General features: G+C 38.6%; 1 non-coding gene across 2 annotated transcripts in view; it reads right to left on the bottom strand.

Moving 5' to 3' along the window:
- Window positions 1–16,340, bottom strand: part of LOC127486635 (uncharacterized) — a 31,274-nt gene that overhangs the window by 1,127 nt on the left and 13,807 nt on the right. Inside the window, exons 4-5 of one of the 2 annotated variants that reach the window (XR_011381632.2) lie at window positions 12,183–12,240; window positions 11,345–11,723 (exon numbers count right to left, since the gene is read on the bottom strand). This is a non-coding gene — a transcript (uncharacterized LOC127486635). Of the gene's footprint in view, window positions 1–11,344; window positions 11,724–12,182; window positions 12,241–16,340 lie in introns of those variants that run through there. The other variant, XR_016228654.1, reaches the window with a different exon arrangement.

Here is a 16,340-nt window from a genome sequence, read left to right as displayed (position 1 = left end):
TATACTGAACTGAATTTTGTTAGGTGTTCCCTCTTGCAAAGCTGGAAGCTAGGGGAAAAAGAGGGATTTGTATACTTCACCTTGTTAGAGTACTGGTAAGATCCCCTCTGGGTCTTTTATGTATTCATTTAAGCACCTAAGTGATTATACCTAAAAATTGCATTTGGAAAAGTAAAACAATTAAAATAAAAATTTTTCAAAAAATGAAATCTACATGTTAGATTTAATTGTACATTCAAAGATTTCTTGTTGGCCAGTGCGGCGGCTCACTAGGCTAATCCTCCACCTGCGGTGCCAGCACCCCGGGTTCTAGTCCCAGCTGCTCCTCTTCCAGTCCAGCTCTCTGCTGTGGCCTGGGAAGGCAGTCGAGGATGGCCCAAGTGCTTGGGCCCTGCACCCGCATGGGAGACCAGAAGAAGCACCAGGTTCCTGGCTTCAGATTGGTGCGGTGCACTGGCCACAACGCGCCAGCCATAGCAGCCATTTTTGGGGGGGGCAATGGAAAAGAAAGACCTTTTATCTCTGTCTCTCTCTCACTGTCCACTCTGCCTGTCAAAAAATATTTCTTGACATTATTCTTTCAATAATACAATAATTATTTTCATAGCATTTACATTTTATTAGGTATTTAAGTAAATCTAGATGATTTAAGGTGTACCATAAGATGTGAATATGTTATGTATAAATACTATGCCATTTTATATAAGAGATTTAGAAATCCATGAATTTGGAAATCTGTGAGTGGCATTGGAGCCAATCCTCCATGAATTCTGAAGGCCAGCAAGTATTCCACTTCTCTTTCACGTTAGCTTTTTCTAAACTGTTATTAATCTCATTCACTGACTTATTTTAGTCTTTCTGTTTTTGTGTTAAAGTATTTCTATGTGATTTTTATACTAAATTTTTATTTCTCTGTGAAAACTGTTTTATCATGACTCTTGAATATTTGTCAGTTATCTATATTCTAGTCTTGGTAACTCCAATATATAGATCTCCAGTCATTCTGTTTCATATATCTTTCTTCCCAGCATGTCTATTAAATCTAAGTTGTATTTTAGATACTTTGCATGAAAAAAAAATGCAGACATAATTTAAGGTTCTGAATGATCCTATCTTTATTAAGAAAAATTTTTCTTTTACTTTTTGCAAGCAACCAATCAGTGTAGTGACAGTTTAATTTAAAACAATCAATTGTTTACCTGATATTGAAAATATAGTGAAGATGATTTTAAAGATATCAAAAGGGGCAGCATTGTGGCTTAGCAGGTAAAACTGCTGCTTTATAGTGGCACTAGCTTTGACTGCTTCTCTTTTGATTCAGCTCCCTGATAATGCACCTAGGATAGTAGCAGAAGATGGCTAAAGTCCTTGGGCCCTTGCATCCACATGGAAGCCTCAGATGAATCTCCTGGCTTCAGAGTGACCCAGGCCCAGTCATTGCAATCATTTGAGTAGTGAACCAGTGGGTGAAAGATCTCTCTTTCTCTCCTTTTCTCTGTAACTCTACCTTTCAAATAAATAAAATAAATCTTTTAAAAAGGAAATGTAATATCATTCTCAGTGACAGTATCTCATTTGAAACAACAATGTCTTTTTTACTCTCCTCCAATTTTTGGCATAGGGTAATACAAATTGTATAATTTAATAAAATTAATAAATGAATTAATGAATCAATGAATGTTGAAAAAGAGGTGCATTTTAATATTTTATCTCTATTTGCATGAATTTATATATTTCCATTTTGTCTGCACAAAGCTGGTAACAATATTTTCTTGTTCACCATTTGTTTTTTTTTTTTTTATCTTTTATTTAATGAATATAAATTTCCAAAGTACGACTCATGGGTTACAATGGCTTCCCCCCCATACCGTCCCTCCCACCCACAACCCTCCCCTTCCCACGCCCTCTCCCCCTCCATTCACGTCAAGATTCATTTTTGATTATCTTAATATACAGAAGATCAGCCTAGCATACCTTAAGTATTTCAACAGTTTGCTCCCACACAGAAACATAAAGTGAAAAATAATAGATGATTTTTTTTAAATGATGATGAAATCAGATCAGACCTATTGTCATGTTTAATCCCAGTGAGAGTCAAGTTGGGAATTGATAATTTTTTTTTTTACAGAAGATCAGTTTAGTGTACATTAAGTAAAGATTTCAATCGTTTGCACCCCCATAGAAACACAAAGTGAAATATACTGTTTGAGTACTCGTTATAGCATTAAGCCTCAGTGTACAGCACGTTAAGGACAGAGATCCTACATGAGGAGTAAGTGCACAGTGACTCCTGCCGTTGACTTCACAAATTGACACTCCTGTTTATGGCATCAGTAATCTCCCTATGCACCAGTTATGAGTTTCCAAGGCTATGGAAGCCCCCTGAGTTCTCCGACTCTTATCTTGTTTAGACACGGTCATAGTCAAAGTGGAGGTTCTCTCCTCCCTTCAGAGAAAGGCACCTCCCTCTTTGAAGACCTGTTCTTTCCACTGGGATCTCACTCACAGAGATCTTTTTGCCAGAGTGTCTTGGCTTTCCATGCCTGAAATACTCTCATGGGCTTTTCAGCCAGATCCGAGTGCTTTCAGGGCTGATTCTGAGGCCAGAGTGCTATTTAGGACATCTGCCATTCTATGAGTCTGCTGAGCATCTCACTTCCCATGCTGGACCACTCTCCCCTTTATCCATTCTATCGGTTGGTGTCAGCAGATACTAGACTTGCCCATGTGCTCCCCTTGACTCTCAGTCCTTTCATTATGATCAATTGTGAACTGAAATTGATCACCTGGAATAGCGAGATGGCATTGGCACATGCCACCTTGATGGGATTGAATTGGAATCCCCTGGTATGTTTCCAACTCTACCAATTGGGGCAAGTCAGCCCGAGCATGCCCCAAATTACACATCTCTTCCCTCTCTTATTCTATGCAACAGATAAAGGGTTAATAACCAGAATCTACAAAGAGATCAAGAAACTCCACAAAAACAAAACCAACAACCCACTTAAGAGATGGGCCAAGGACTTCAATAGACATTTTTCAAAAGAGGAAATCCAAATGGCCAACAGGCACATGAAAAAATGTTCAAGGTCACTAGCAATCAGGGAAATGCAAATCAAAACCACAATGAGGTTTCACCTCACCCCGGTTAGAATGGCTCACATACAGAAATCTACCAACAACAGATGCTGGTGAGGATGTGGGGAAAAAGGGACACTAACCCACTGTTGGTGGGAATGCAAACTGGTCAAGCCACTATGGAAATCAGTCTGGAGATTCCTCAGAAACCTGAAGATAACCCTACCATACAACCCAGCCATCCCACTCCTTGGAATTTACCCAAAGGAGTTTAAATTGATAAACAAAAAAGCGGTCTGCACCCTAATGTTTATTGCAGCACAATTCACAATAGCCAAGACCTGGAACCAACCTAAATGCCCATCAACGGTAGACTGGATAAAGAAATTATGGGATATGTATTCTTTAGAGTACTATACCGCAGTAAGAAACAACGAAATCCAGTCATTTGCAACAAAATGGAGGAATCTGGAACACATCATGCTGAGTGAAGTAAGCCAGTCCCAAAGGGACAAATACCATATGTTCTCCCTGATTGGGGACAACTGACTGAACACCAAAGGGGAAACCTCCTGAAGTGAAGTGGACACTATGAGAAATGGTGACTTGATCAGCATAGCCCTGACTGCTGATGGACAACTTAATACATTATCCCTCATAGTAGTTTTTTTTGTCTGTTCTACTTGATATGACTGGTTTAATTCTGTAATTATCACACAGTTATTCTTGAGTGTTGAAAATTAACTGAAATGTGATCCCTGTTGAACGTAAGAGTGGGAATAAGAGAGGGAAGAGATGTGTAATTTGGGGCATGCTCAGGCTGACTCACCATTTGTTTTTAATCTCAATATTTGGCTTTGCTTGCCTTCTTTAATTCCTTCCACCCTGCTCTCCTCCATCACTTTCCTTTCCCCTCCTCCTGATTCTACCTTCTCCCTTCTCCCCTCTTCCTATGTGCTTCTCCCTCCCTCTCCTTCCTTCGTCCTCTGTAATAATTTGAAAAAAAAATTTTGTTAATGAGCACAAAAATTTATACATATTTATGGAATATCATGTTATGACTTGATATTTGTATATATTTATAATTTAATGTATAATCAGGGCTAACATATCTACCTCCTCAAAGATCATTTCTTTATGGAGAAAATATTGAAAAGCCCTTCACCCAGTTTGTTTTAGAATAATGTATAATACATTGTCATTATATATAGTCAATCAACCTTCACCCAGTTTATTTTAGAATAATGTATAATACATTGTCATTATCTATAGTCAATCGACTATACAATAGAACACCAGAAATTCTTTCTCCTATCTAGCTATGGCTTAGTATCAGTTTATCATTTTTTCTCCATCCTTCACTTCCCCCCTACACTCCCCAGATTCTGGTAACCACCATTATATACCTAATTTACATTAGATCAACCATTTAGATTCCACATGAGTGAAATCGTGCAATGCTTGTCTTTCTATGCTTGGTTTATTTCACTTAAAATAATTACCTGTACCTCCAATCTTCTTACATATGAAAAGATTTAAATCATTTAATGGCATAATAGTATTCCACTGGTTATATGTATCATATTTTCCTTATTCATTCATCAGTGAATGGACACTTAGGTTGTCTCCATTTCTTAATTGCTGAAAATTGTTCTGTAATAAACATGGGAAAGCAAATATATCTTCAAAAGACTTATTTTGTCCTCTGTTGATGGGAATGTAAACTGGTGTAACCACTCTGGAAGACAGTATGGAGATATCTCAGAAATCTGAATATAGACCTACCATATGATGTGGCTTCCCACTTTTGCAACTAGATGGGCACAACTGGAAACTATTTTTAAGTGAAATAATTCAGAAACAAAATGACAGATATCATATATTTTCCCTGATCAGTGTTAATAGTGTATCTAAAATATAATGTATTATATGAAATGGACATTTTGAGATTTGATGATTATTTACAGCCTTGTCTCTTCTGTTGAGGGACAGCATCATTTTCTTCATACAATTTGCTGAACTCTTTCACTTAATGTAGGGTTAACTTTATGATCATTCAGTAAATGGAAAATAGATCTTTATAAAAATTAAGAGTGGGAATGGGAGAATGAAGAGAAAAAATTGTTGGAGCATGGGCAGGAAGGAGGTTAGGGTGGGTGTATTACTATGTTACTAAATTTTTATGTATCAAATACATGAAACTTGTATAACTTATATAACATTTTAAGAAATGAAGCAACAATTTCTAAAAATAAAAAGATAAATTTAAAAAAATGGGAGAAAATATTTATAATCAATATATCTGAAAAGGTGCTAATGATTAATACATATGAGAAACAGTTTGATAGCAAAAAAAATACAATTTATAAATGAACAACACATTTAAACACAAATCTCTCAAAGGAAGATGTAGAAATGAAAAACAGGGTAATGAATAAAGGCTCACTATAACTAATCGAAAGCTACAATAAGCTATTATTTTATTCTAAGTATATTGCCTTTTACCCAAAAGGCAAAGACAATGAGTGATGGAGAGGATGAGGAGAAAGGGGCATCTTTGTGTACTTTGGTGGCAATGTAATTAAGTACATCCCCCAAAAAAGGGATTAATATTCCTAAAAAATCTGAAAGAACTACTACATGTTCCAGCAATGCCACTATTGGAGATATATAGATATATATAGATATATATATGGGATATATATATATATATATATATATATACATATATATATATATATCCATTATTTCCATTGGGCATGTATATATATATATATCCCCTATATATATACACACATATATACACACTTGTATATATATACACACATATACATATACACATATATACACTTATTTCCATTGGGCATATATATATCCCATATATATATATATATATATATATATATATATATATATATACACACACATGCCCAATGGAAATCTCTATTTTTTAAATTTTGTTTGTTATACAAATATCATGTATTTCCTATATACAGATTTAGAAACATAGTGATACTCATCCCTACCCTATTTCCTGCCCAAACTCCAAACCTTCTTCCTCTTTCTTCTTACATTCCCACTCCTAATTTTTACCAAGATCTATGTTCAAATTACTTAAAGATCATATAGTTAACCTTACACAAAACAAAAGAATTCAACAAATAGTATGAAGAGGAAAAACAAACAAACAAAAAAAAAAACACTGTTCCTTAATGGGAGAGACAGGAGCTATAAAATAATCAAATCTCAAAATGTCTATTTCACTACATTGCATTTCAGGTATTCTATTAGTTATCTCAGATCAAGGAAAACATATGATATCAGTCCTTTTTGGACTGGCTTATTTCACTTAGTAAAACGGTTTTGATAGTGCCCATCTTGTTGCAAAATACAGGATACTGCATAGTGTATATATTGCATAGTTTCTTTTTCTAGTCAAAACCTGATGGAGGCTGGTGCCGTGGCTCACTAGGTTAATCCTCTGCCTTGCGGCACTGGCACACCGGGTTCTAGTCCTTGTCGGGGCACCAGATTCTGTCCTGGTTGCCCCTCTTCCAGGCCAGCTCTCTGCTATGGCCCGGGAGTGCAGTGGAGGATGGCCCAAGTGCTTGGGCCCTGCACCCCATGGGAGACCAGGATAAGTACCTGGCTCCTGCCATTGGATCAGCGCAGTGCACTGGCCGCAGCACACTGGCCGCAGTGGCCATTGGAGGGTGAACCAACTGTAAAGGAAGACCTTTCTGTCTCTCTCTCTCTCACTGTCCACTCTGACTGTCAAAAAAAAAAAAAACTGATGGACATCTGAGTTGATTGCCAGTCTTAGCTATTGTGAATTATGCTGCAATGAACATAGGGGTACAGATAACTCCTTCATATGCTGATTTCTGGAAGTTTGGGTAAATTCCCCTGAATAGGATGGCTGGATCATATGGTAGGTCTATATTTGGATTTCTGAGGTATCTCCATTCTGTCTTTCACAGTGGCTAGAGCAGTTCACATCCCATAAGAGTGGATTAGGGTACCTTTTCCCCATATCCTCACTAGTATTTGTTGTTTGTTGATATCCACATGAGAGCCATTTTAACTGGAGTAAGAGGAAACCTCATTGTTACTTTGCTTTAAAAAATATTTTAAATTTGGGTAATATAAATATATCCTGTTGTATTCTTTTTATTCAACATATTTTTTGGCTATTTGGGGCTCTTTCATGTGTTTAAATTAATTTTAATATTTTTTCTAGTTCTATGAAAATGCCATTGGCATTTTGATAAGAATTGCATAAATCGTTATGCAGCCTTGGTTAATATGATCTTTTACTGATATCTATTCTTCCAATCTATGGCCATAGATGTCTTCATTTCTTTTGTGCCTTTTCAATTTCTTTCATCAGTGTTTTCTAGGTCTCATTGTCGAGATTTTTTACTTTATTGGTTGAACTGAGTCCTAGGTTGGTATTTTTATAGTAATTGGAAATAAGAATAGTTTTAAAATTTTTCAGATAACTTGCTATTAGTATAAATCACTGCTACTGATTTTTATATTTTGACATTTTATCTTGCAAATTTGTTTTATTAATTCTAAAAGATCTTTGTTAGAGTATGTGATGTTTTCTATGTATGTGCTCATGTCATCTCCCACCAGTGACAATTTGACTTCCTTTGTTCCAATTTGAATGTCTATTTCTTTCTCTTACCTAATTGCTACCTGATTTTTCATACTATGTTAAATAGAAATGCTTGGCAGGCGCCGCGGCTCACTAGGCTAATCCTCCACCTTGCAGTGCCGGCACACCGGGTTCTAGTCCCGGTTGGGGCACCAGATTCTGTCCCAGTTGCCCCTCTTCCAGGCCAGCTCTCTACTGTGGCCAGGGAGTGCAGTGGAGGATGGCCCAAGTGCTTGGGCCCTGCACGCCAAGGGAGACAAGGATAAGTACCTGGCTCCTGCCATCGGATTAGCAAGGTATGCCGGCCACAGTATGCTGGCCGCGGTGGCCACTGGAGGGTGAACCAACGGCAAAAGGAAGACCTTCCTCTCTGTCTCTCTCTCTCTCACTGTCCACTCTACCTGTCAAAAGAATTAGAAATGCTTAAAGTGATCATTTTGTGTTATTCCAGATCTTGGAGAAGAATTCTTCAGCCTCTCCACATTCAATATGGTGTCAGCTGTTGGCTTGTTGTATATGTCCTTTATTACATTATTGTGTACCTGATTTGTTCAGAGTTCCTATTATGAAAGACTCTTAATTTTTATCAAGTGCCTTTTCTACATCTATTGAGAATGACATACGATTTTTGCACTTTGGTTGTTATAGCATGTCATGTGTAGTGATTTGTGTATGTAAAAACACACTAGTATCCTTGGGGTAAATCTCTTCTGACTGTAGTATGCAATCCTTTTAATGTACTAGTATTTTTGTAAATTTTCCCATCTGTACTTACCAAGGATATTAGTTTATAATTTGAGTTTTTGTTGTATCTTTGGTTTTGGTTTAAAGGTAATGCTGACCTTATAGAATGCATTTTGAAGAATTATTTCTCTCCTATTTTTGAATAGTTTAAGAAATATTGATGTTAATTGTTTTTACATGTTTCATAGAATTTATAAAAGGGCAGGCACTATGGCCTAGAGGGTAAAGCCACTGTCTTCAGTGCTGGCATCTTATATTGGCCATCACTTCAAGTTCTGGCTGATCCACTTCCAATACTGCTCCCAGATCATATGTCTGGGCCACTGTACCCATGTGGGAGTTCCAGATGAAGTTTCTGATTCCTGTCTTCATCCTGGCACAGTTACAGATATTGTAGCCATTTTAAAAGCAGGAAAATTGCAAGTTCACAACATAGTACTGCATGTAAAAAACTAGAAAAGCAAGCTGCCTATATCATCAGATAGTAAAATGAAATAAAACAGAAGTCAGAACATTGGTAAATGACTCCAAACAGGCATAACCACAGTAGAGAGGCAAGAGAGCTACAGAACAAACAAGGACAAAAATAAAAAGAACTATGGCCAGCACTGTGGAACAATAAGTTAAGCTGCTGTGAGCAATGCTGACATTTTATATTTAAGTATTAGCTGGGAGTCCTGGCTACTTTGTTTCTGTCACTACATTGCTAATACTCCTATGAAGTTAGTACTTAATGATCCATATGTTTGGGGCCCTTCCACCCATGTGGGAGGCTAAAATGGAATTTAGGCCTCCTGGCTTTGGTCTCACCTAGACATGGCTGTTTCAGCCATCTGTGGTAGTGAAGTAGTGAATATAAGAACTCTGTGTACATGTTTTGCTCTGTCATTGTCTTTTAATGGAAAAAAAAATTAAACATTGGCCCAGAAACAATCCCAGGAAGATAGTTTGGACATTTGGCCACCAAAGCAATACTTATGAATCCTCTTCAATCTATAAATAGATTGGTAATATGGACAAATGAGGCAGTCTACACACAAATCTGCGATTCACATGACTGAAAAAGCCACAAGACAAATCCTACCTAGAACAAAAAAAACCAACATCCAACTCTAATAGTACAGCATTATGGCTGGCATGTGAGGTAACACAACTGTGGTCACATTACTGATCTGTACTAGAATAAATGGAGGAAGACTCATGTGCAGGCAGTGAAAGAGTTGTACCAAATACTTTGCAAATGTTAGGGTTGTATTTCAAACTGAGTAGTATAGAATGAGTATTTACTTACAAAAAATTACATGTGGATATCGCCCCCTACTCATAATAAGTGCAGGCAAAACAGCAGATTATATGGCACAGAGACTAATGTAGATTTCAAAGACTGCATAGCCAGCCTCTGCAGTACAGTGTTACACCCTCATGTGAATTCCCTAATACCTGCAGAGATGTGATGTTAAACAGGTATTTTTCCACCTTCATTACTGTTTTGCAGAATAATATTGAGTAATTTTGCTAGCACTTATTTTATGTACTAATAATTTTGTGGATAATTTTGCTGATGCTTGTTGAAATCTGCCTCAGAGTAAAAGCTTTGCCCACTTCCAATGCCTTTGTAGAGTTCTTCCTCTAAGATCCCTGATAGTGAGATCTGGCTATGGTAGAAAGTTTTCCTATATTCACATGCTTTCTCACCTGTGAGTTCTTTGATGTGTGCCTAACACTGACTTCTGGCATCAGGAATTTTCATAATCACTTCATTAAAAGGTGTTTCTTCCTTTTTGTGAGTTTTGCCTTCTGTTGAGATGTAGCTTCTGGCAAAAAGTCTTTTCTTATCCATAGCACTGACAAGTTATCTCTTACATGTGAGTTCTTTGATGCCTTCTGAAGTTTGAATTCTGGGAAAATGTTTTCCACATTCATCACATTGATAAGGTTTCTCCCCTGTGTGAACTCTCTGATGTGTAATGAGTTGTGAGTTATTACAAAAGACTTTTCCACATGTATTGCATTCATAAATTTTCTCTGATCTATGCATTCTCTGATGGGTAAAGAGTTGTGATTTCCAACAAACGGGTTTTCCACACATTTTGCATTTATAAATCTACTCCGTCTTATGTAGAGTGAGTTGTGACTTCTGGAAAAACGATTTTCCACAGGTACTACATTCATAAGTTTTCTTCCTTTTTGTGGATCATCTGGTGTGCAATGAGTTGTGATTTTTGGGAAAAGGCTTTTCCACATGTATTGAATTCAAAAGGTTTATCCCCTGTGTGAATTTTCTCTGATATGTAGTGAGGTTTGACTTCCAGCGAAAGGTTTTTTCACACATTTCACATCCATAAGGTTTCTCATTTATGTGAATCTTCTGATGTGAAGTTAGATTTGACTTTTGGATAAAGGCTTTTCCACCTTTATTACATTCATAAGGTTTCTGCCCTATGTGAATTCTCTGATGTACAGTGAGATTTGACTTCCAGGAAAACGCTTTTCTGCATATATCACATTTGTAAGATTTCTCCTTTGTGTGAATTCTTTGATGTTAAATAAGGATTGTTTTCCAATGAAAGCCTTTTCCGCATGTATTACATTGATAAGGTTTCTCCCCTGTGTGAATTCTCTGATGTAGAATGAGTTGTGACTTCCAATAAAATGCTTTGCCACATGTTTTACATGTGAAAGATTTGTATCTTGTGTGAGTCATGTGATTTGTAGTATCTGACCTCAGGTAAATGGCTTTCCCACATTCATTGCACCCAGAGGGCCTTTCCCCTTTCTGAGTTCCATGATGGATAGAAAGGCAGGATTTACAATTGAAAGATTTTCCACAGGGGTTACAAGAATAGGTTTTCTTCCTGTATGTGTTCTTTGACTTGTGATAAAATCTGATTTGTAAATGAGAGTTTCCTCATACTCAAAAGATTCATAAAGTTTCTTTCCTGTGTGTGCTTGTTGAGGTTTACTGAGGTAGGACTTTTTCTGGAAAGTTTTCTTTACATGTTCAGTTGTCTTTCCTACAATGCCAACTGACTTATTACAGGTGTCTCCCATATGAGCCCTTTCATTTGTAAAGAACACCCTTTTCCTGTTGAACCCTTTGCCTTTTACACTGTGTTCAAACACCTGCTGAAAAGGCTGAATCTTGTGAGGCTGCCTGATGGGCTCCCAACGTTCACTTGAGTTGCCAGATACATTAGTGCCATCAGATTTCTCTGCAGCTCACATCTCATCAGGCCTCCTAGGGAGAAGCAAATTGTGAAATAAATTATATGTCTCAGCTTTCAGTAAAAATATGGCCTGAGCTGAAATTAAGTGTTGCTTTTTTTTATTTTAACAGGCAGAGTGGACAGTCACAGAGAGAGAGAGAAAGGTCTTCCTTTGCCATTGGTTCACCCTCCAATGGCCGCTGCAGCTGGTGCACCACATTGATCTGAAGGCAGGAGCCAGGTGCTTCTCCTGGTCTCCCATGGGGTGCAGGGCCCAAGCACTTGGGCCATCCTCCACTGCACTCCCCAGCCATAGCAGAGCTGGCCTGGAAGAGGGGCAACTGGGACAGAATCCGGCACCCTGACTGGGACTAGAACCTGGTGTGCCGGTGCTGCTAGGCGGAGGATTAGCCTGTTGAGCCACGGCACCAGCTAAGTGTTGCTTTTTAACTCTCTTGTGTGTTAAGTTGTTGTTTGTGATTACAACTTACCTCAAATTTATTTGTTGACTTTTCCAGTTGGTTCCCAATAGGTCATCCCTTCTGTGGGCTGAAATGAGAAAAAAAAAAAAACTATATCCATGAACCATATATAAATGTTACTTGTAGAATGTTCAAGTAAAAGCAATGCAATTTCTTAGTGGAATAGCATTTGAATAGGTCAGTAAAAGGTATTCAGTGTTGCCCTATATATCTTTTTCTTCATAATACACTAAGGTAATAAAACAAAGGAAGCTTTCCCAAATTCATACATTTAACTATGTTAATTGTTTTAAGTGGAGAGAAGGGGCAAGTGATGTCAGGCAGTGGGTCAAACCATTTCTGAGGATACATGCATTCCACATTAGTACCAGATGAGTCCTGGCTACTGTGCTTCCAATACAGATTCCTGATAATGTGTCCTGGCAGGCAACCAATGATGATTCTAAGTGTGTTGGAGCCTGCCACACACTTAAAAGACCCAAACAGATTTACTGGCTTTTGGTTTCAGGTTGGCCTCATTCTTACTGTTGCAGGCATTTGGGCAATGAACATGTAGATGGAGGACTTTTCTCTCATTTTCTATTTCTCTGTTACTTTCATTCTGCCTTGCAAGGAGAACATAATAAACATTTTCATAACTAAGTAAATATTTATAAAAGTTGAGAAACACTTAGTAAAAAATACTTACCAACTATCTTATTTGAGTAATAAGCTGCAAACTTCCCAGCAGCCATCATCATTTCTTATAAAAGTGAGGTTTCTTGCTTCCTTAATCATTCAGCTTTGAAGATGGGAAAACTTCATTGGATCACTTACTTATAGGTACCAAAAGAGGACATGTGTGTATCCCCTAGGCAGGACCATAACTTAGAAACAGCATCCATTTTTTGGTTGCTGCATGTTCAGTTTTTCCAGGGGAATGGCTATAGAGATCTGTGGGGTTTCTTAAGCAAAAACACCTCCTTTAAATGTTTTCAAGATTTGTTTATTTTAGAGGCTGGTGCTGTAGTGCAGTGTGTTAAAGCCTTGCCCTGTGTCACCAGCATCCCATATGGGTGCCAAGTCTCAGCTGCTCCACTTCAGATTCAGCTACCTGCTAATGTGCCTGAGAAAGCAGCAGAGGATGGCCCAAGTCACTTGGTCCTTGTACCTGCATAGGAGACCCAGAAGAAACTCTGGACTCTTGGCTTCATATTGATTCAGCTGCACGCATTTCAGTCAGTTAGGAGTGAACTGGCAGATGAAAGACCTCTCTCTCTCTCTCTGTCTCTACCTCTCTCTCTCTCTTTCAAATAAATAAAAAAACTTTTAAAAAAGATTTATTTTTTTTAAAGACAGAGTTACAAAGAGAGATGGAGAGAGAGAAAGTATTCATCCACTTATTCACTCCCCAAATGGCTGCAATGGTAAGGGCTGTACTGTCGGGGAACGGGACAGCCTGGCCAGCTGTGCCCCTCCCGACATGTACAAGCACAAGAAGTTTAGTGCTGGGCTTTTTCCACCCTGCCCGTTGCTAATTGCAAGATCCTGTTTTGACTTTAAGCATCCTGTTATTGCATGTTTCCCACACTTAGTTGGTAACATGTTTTCCGTGAATCATATATAAATAGGTGGACGGTGGGCAGGAGTAGTGAATGAATGAACGCCGGTAAAAGGCGGAGTTATGAATGAACGCTGGTAAAAGGGCGGAGGAATGAATGAACGCCGGTAAAAGGTGGAGTTATGAATGAACGCTGGTAAAAGACGGAGGAATGAATGAACGCTGGTAAAAGGTGGGGGGAGTGAATTGACGCTGGTAAAAGACGGAGGAATGAATGAACGCCGGTAACAGGCGGAGTTGTGAATGAACGCCGGTAACAGGCGGGAGTTATGAATGAACGCCGGTAACAGGCGGGAGCTGTGAATGAACGCCAGTAGTAAGTGGGAGTGGTGAATGAAGGAGTTGTGAATGAATGCCAGTAACAGGGCGGGCGTTCGCGACATGTAACGCGAGTCTGCTGAAAAATAAAGTGGAAGCTGAAAAGCCGATAAACGCGTCTGGTGTCTCCGAGGTCTCGCCGGCGTTAACCTATCCGGAAGGTGTACGCCTGCACTGTACCAGGGTAAAGACAGGAGCACAGAACTCCAAATGAGTCTCCCAGATATGTGCAAAGAAACATCTGCTGCTTTCCCAGGCACAGTACCAGGGAGCTGCATCACAAGTGGGGCAGCCAGGACTCAAGTTGGTGCCCATATGAAATGCTGTCATTACAGGAAGTGGTTCAACATACTGTCACAATCTCAGCCCTTCCCAAATCTTTTATATGCACATTATGATGACAGGTTTCCACAGATTCCTAAGAAAACCTAGTATCTTCAGATTCTCAGTACCACAGAAGGCCCATAAATGTCCCATACATCATTTTTTGTATGCTTTCCAATCAATTTAAGGAAATATGTTCTGCCATTAGGATTATGTTCACCTTCTTTGAGAAGTACTTCAACCTCATTATGAAACCAGCATACTTGGTATTCTTTGAGTTCTTGGTATACACTCTTGCTTTAAAATTTAAAGTTATGTCTTTTAATGCTTGTGCTAGATGCTCAAAATTATCCCATTTTTACAGAAAACTGATTCTCTTATGCATTTCTAAACTTTTATATTATAATTATATTATAAAAGGAGCAGGAAAAGTATTATAGCAGGTTAACCTGCTTCCTGCAACACTGGCATCCCATTTTCTTCATGATTTATTTATTTGAACTACAGGGATAGGGACAGAAAAACAAAGCCCATTCACTCATTCACTTTTCAATTGCTTGCAATGGCCATTTATTTTGTTACTCATTTATTTGAGAATCAGAGACAGAAAAAAGGGAGAGAGGGGACGCCACTATGGCATAGTGGGTAAAGCCACTGCCTGCAGTGTTGGCATCCCATGTGGGTACTAGTTCAAGTCCCAGCTGCTCCACTTCTGACTGGGAAAGCAGTAGAAGATGTACAGTAGAAGTACTTGGGCCCTGCACCCATGTGTGAGTCCCAGAGGAATCTACTGGCTCCTGGTTTCAGATTGGCGGCAGCTGCAGCCAACTGGGGAATGAACCAGCACTTGGAAGACCTCTCTCTCTCTGCCTTTCCTTCTTTCTCCATTGGTCATGGTGAAGGGACTGGGAGTCAAAGGGAGCACATAGACAAGTCTAGTACCTGCTAACGCTAACTGATGGAGTAAATAAAGGGGAGAGTGATCCAACATGGGAAGTGAGATACTCAGCAGACTCATAGAATGGTAGATGTCCTAAATAGCACTCTGGCCTCAGAATCAGCCCTAAAGGCATTCGGAGCTGGCTGAAAAGCTCATGAGAGTATTTCAGGCATGGAAAGCCAAGACACTCTGGCAAAAGATCTCTGCGAGTGAGATCCCAGTGGAAAGAACAGGGCATCAAAGAAGGAGGTACCTTTCTCTGAAGGGAGGAGAGAACCTCCACTTTGACTATGACCTTGTCTAAACAAGATAAGAGTTGGAGAACTCAGAGGGCTTCCATAGCCTTGGAAACTCATGACTGGAGCATAGGGAGATTACTGATGCCATAGACAGGAGTGTCAATTGGTAAAGTCAACAACAGGAGTCACTGTGCACTTACTCCTCATGTAGGATCTCTATCCTTAATGTGCTGTACATTGAGATTTAATGCTATAACGAGTACTCAAACAATATATTTCACTTTGTGTTTCTATGGGGGTGCAAACTGTTGAAATCTTTACTTAATGCATACTAAACTGATCCTCTGTAAAAAAAAAAAAAAAAGGAATTATCAATTCCCAACTTGACTCTCACTGGGATTAAACATGACAATAGGTCTGCTCTGATTTCATCATCATTTAAAAAAATCATCTATTATTTTTCACTTTATGTTTCTGTGTGGGAGCAAACTGTTGAGATCCATATTTAATGTATACTAAGCTGATCTTCTGTATATTAAGATAATCGAAAATGAATCTTGATGTGAATGGAAGGGGAGAGGGAGTGGGAAAGGGGAGGGTTGTGGGTGGGAGGGACGGTATGGGGGGGAATCCATTGTAACCCATGAGTCGTACTTTGGAAATTTATATGCATTAAATAAAAGTTTAAATAAAATAAAATTAAAAAAAAGACAGAATAAGGGAGAGGAAAGAGACAATGAGAAAGC

The sequence above is a fragment of the Oryctolagus cuniculus genome, chromosome Y, assembly GCF_051225735.1.
Source record: "Oryctolagus cuniculus isolate XC-2025 breed Fujian yellow rabbit chromosome Y, ASM5122573v1, whole genome shotgun sequence".
NCBI lineage: Eukaryota > Metazoa > Chordata > Mammalia > Lagomorpha > Leporidae > Oryctolagus > Oryctolagus cuniculus.
This window is presented reverse-complemented; position numbering and strand designations above follow the sequence as displayed.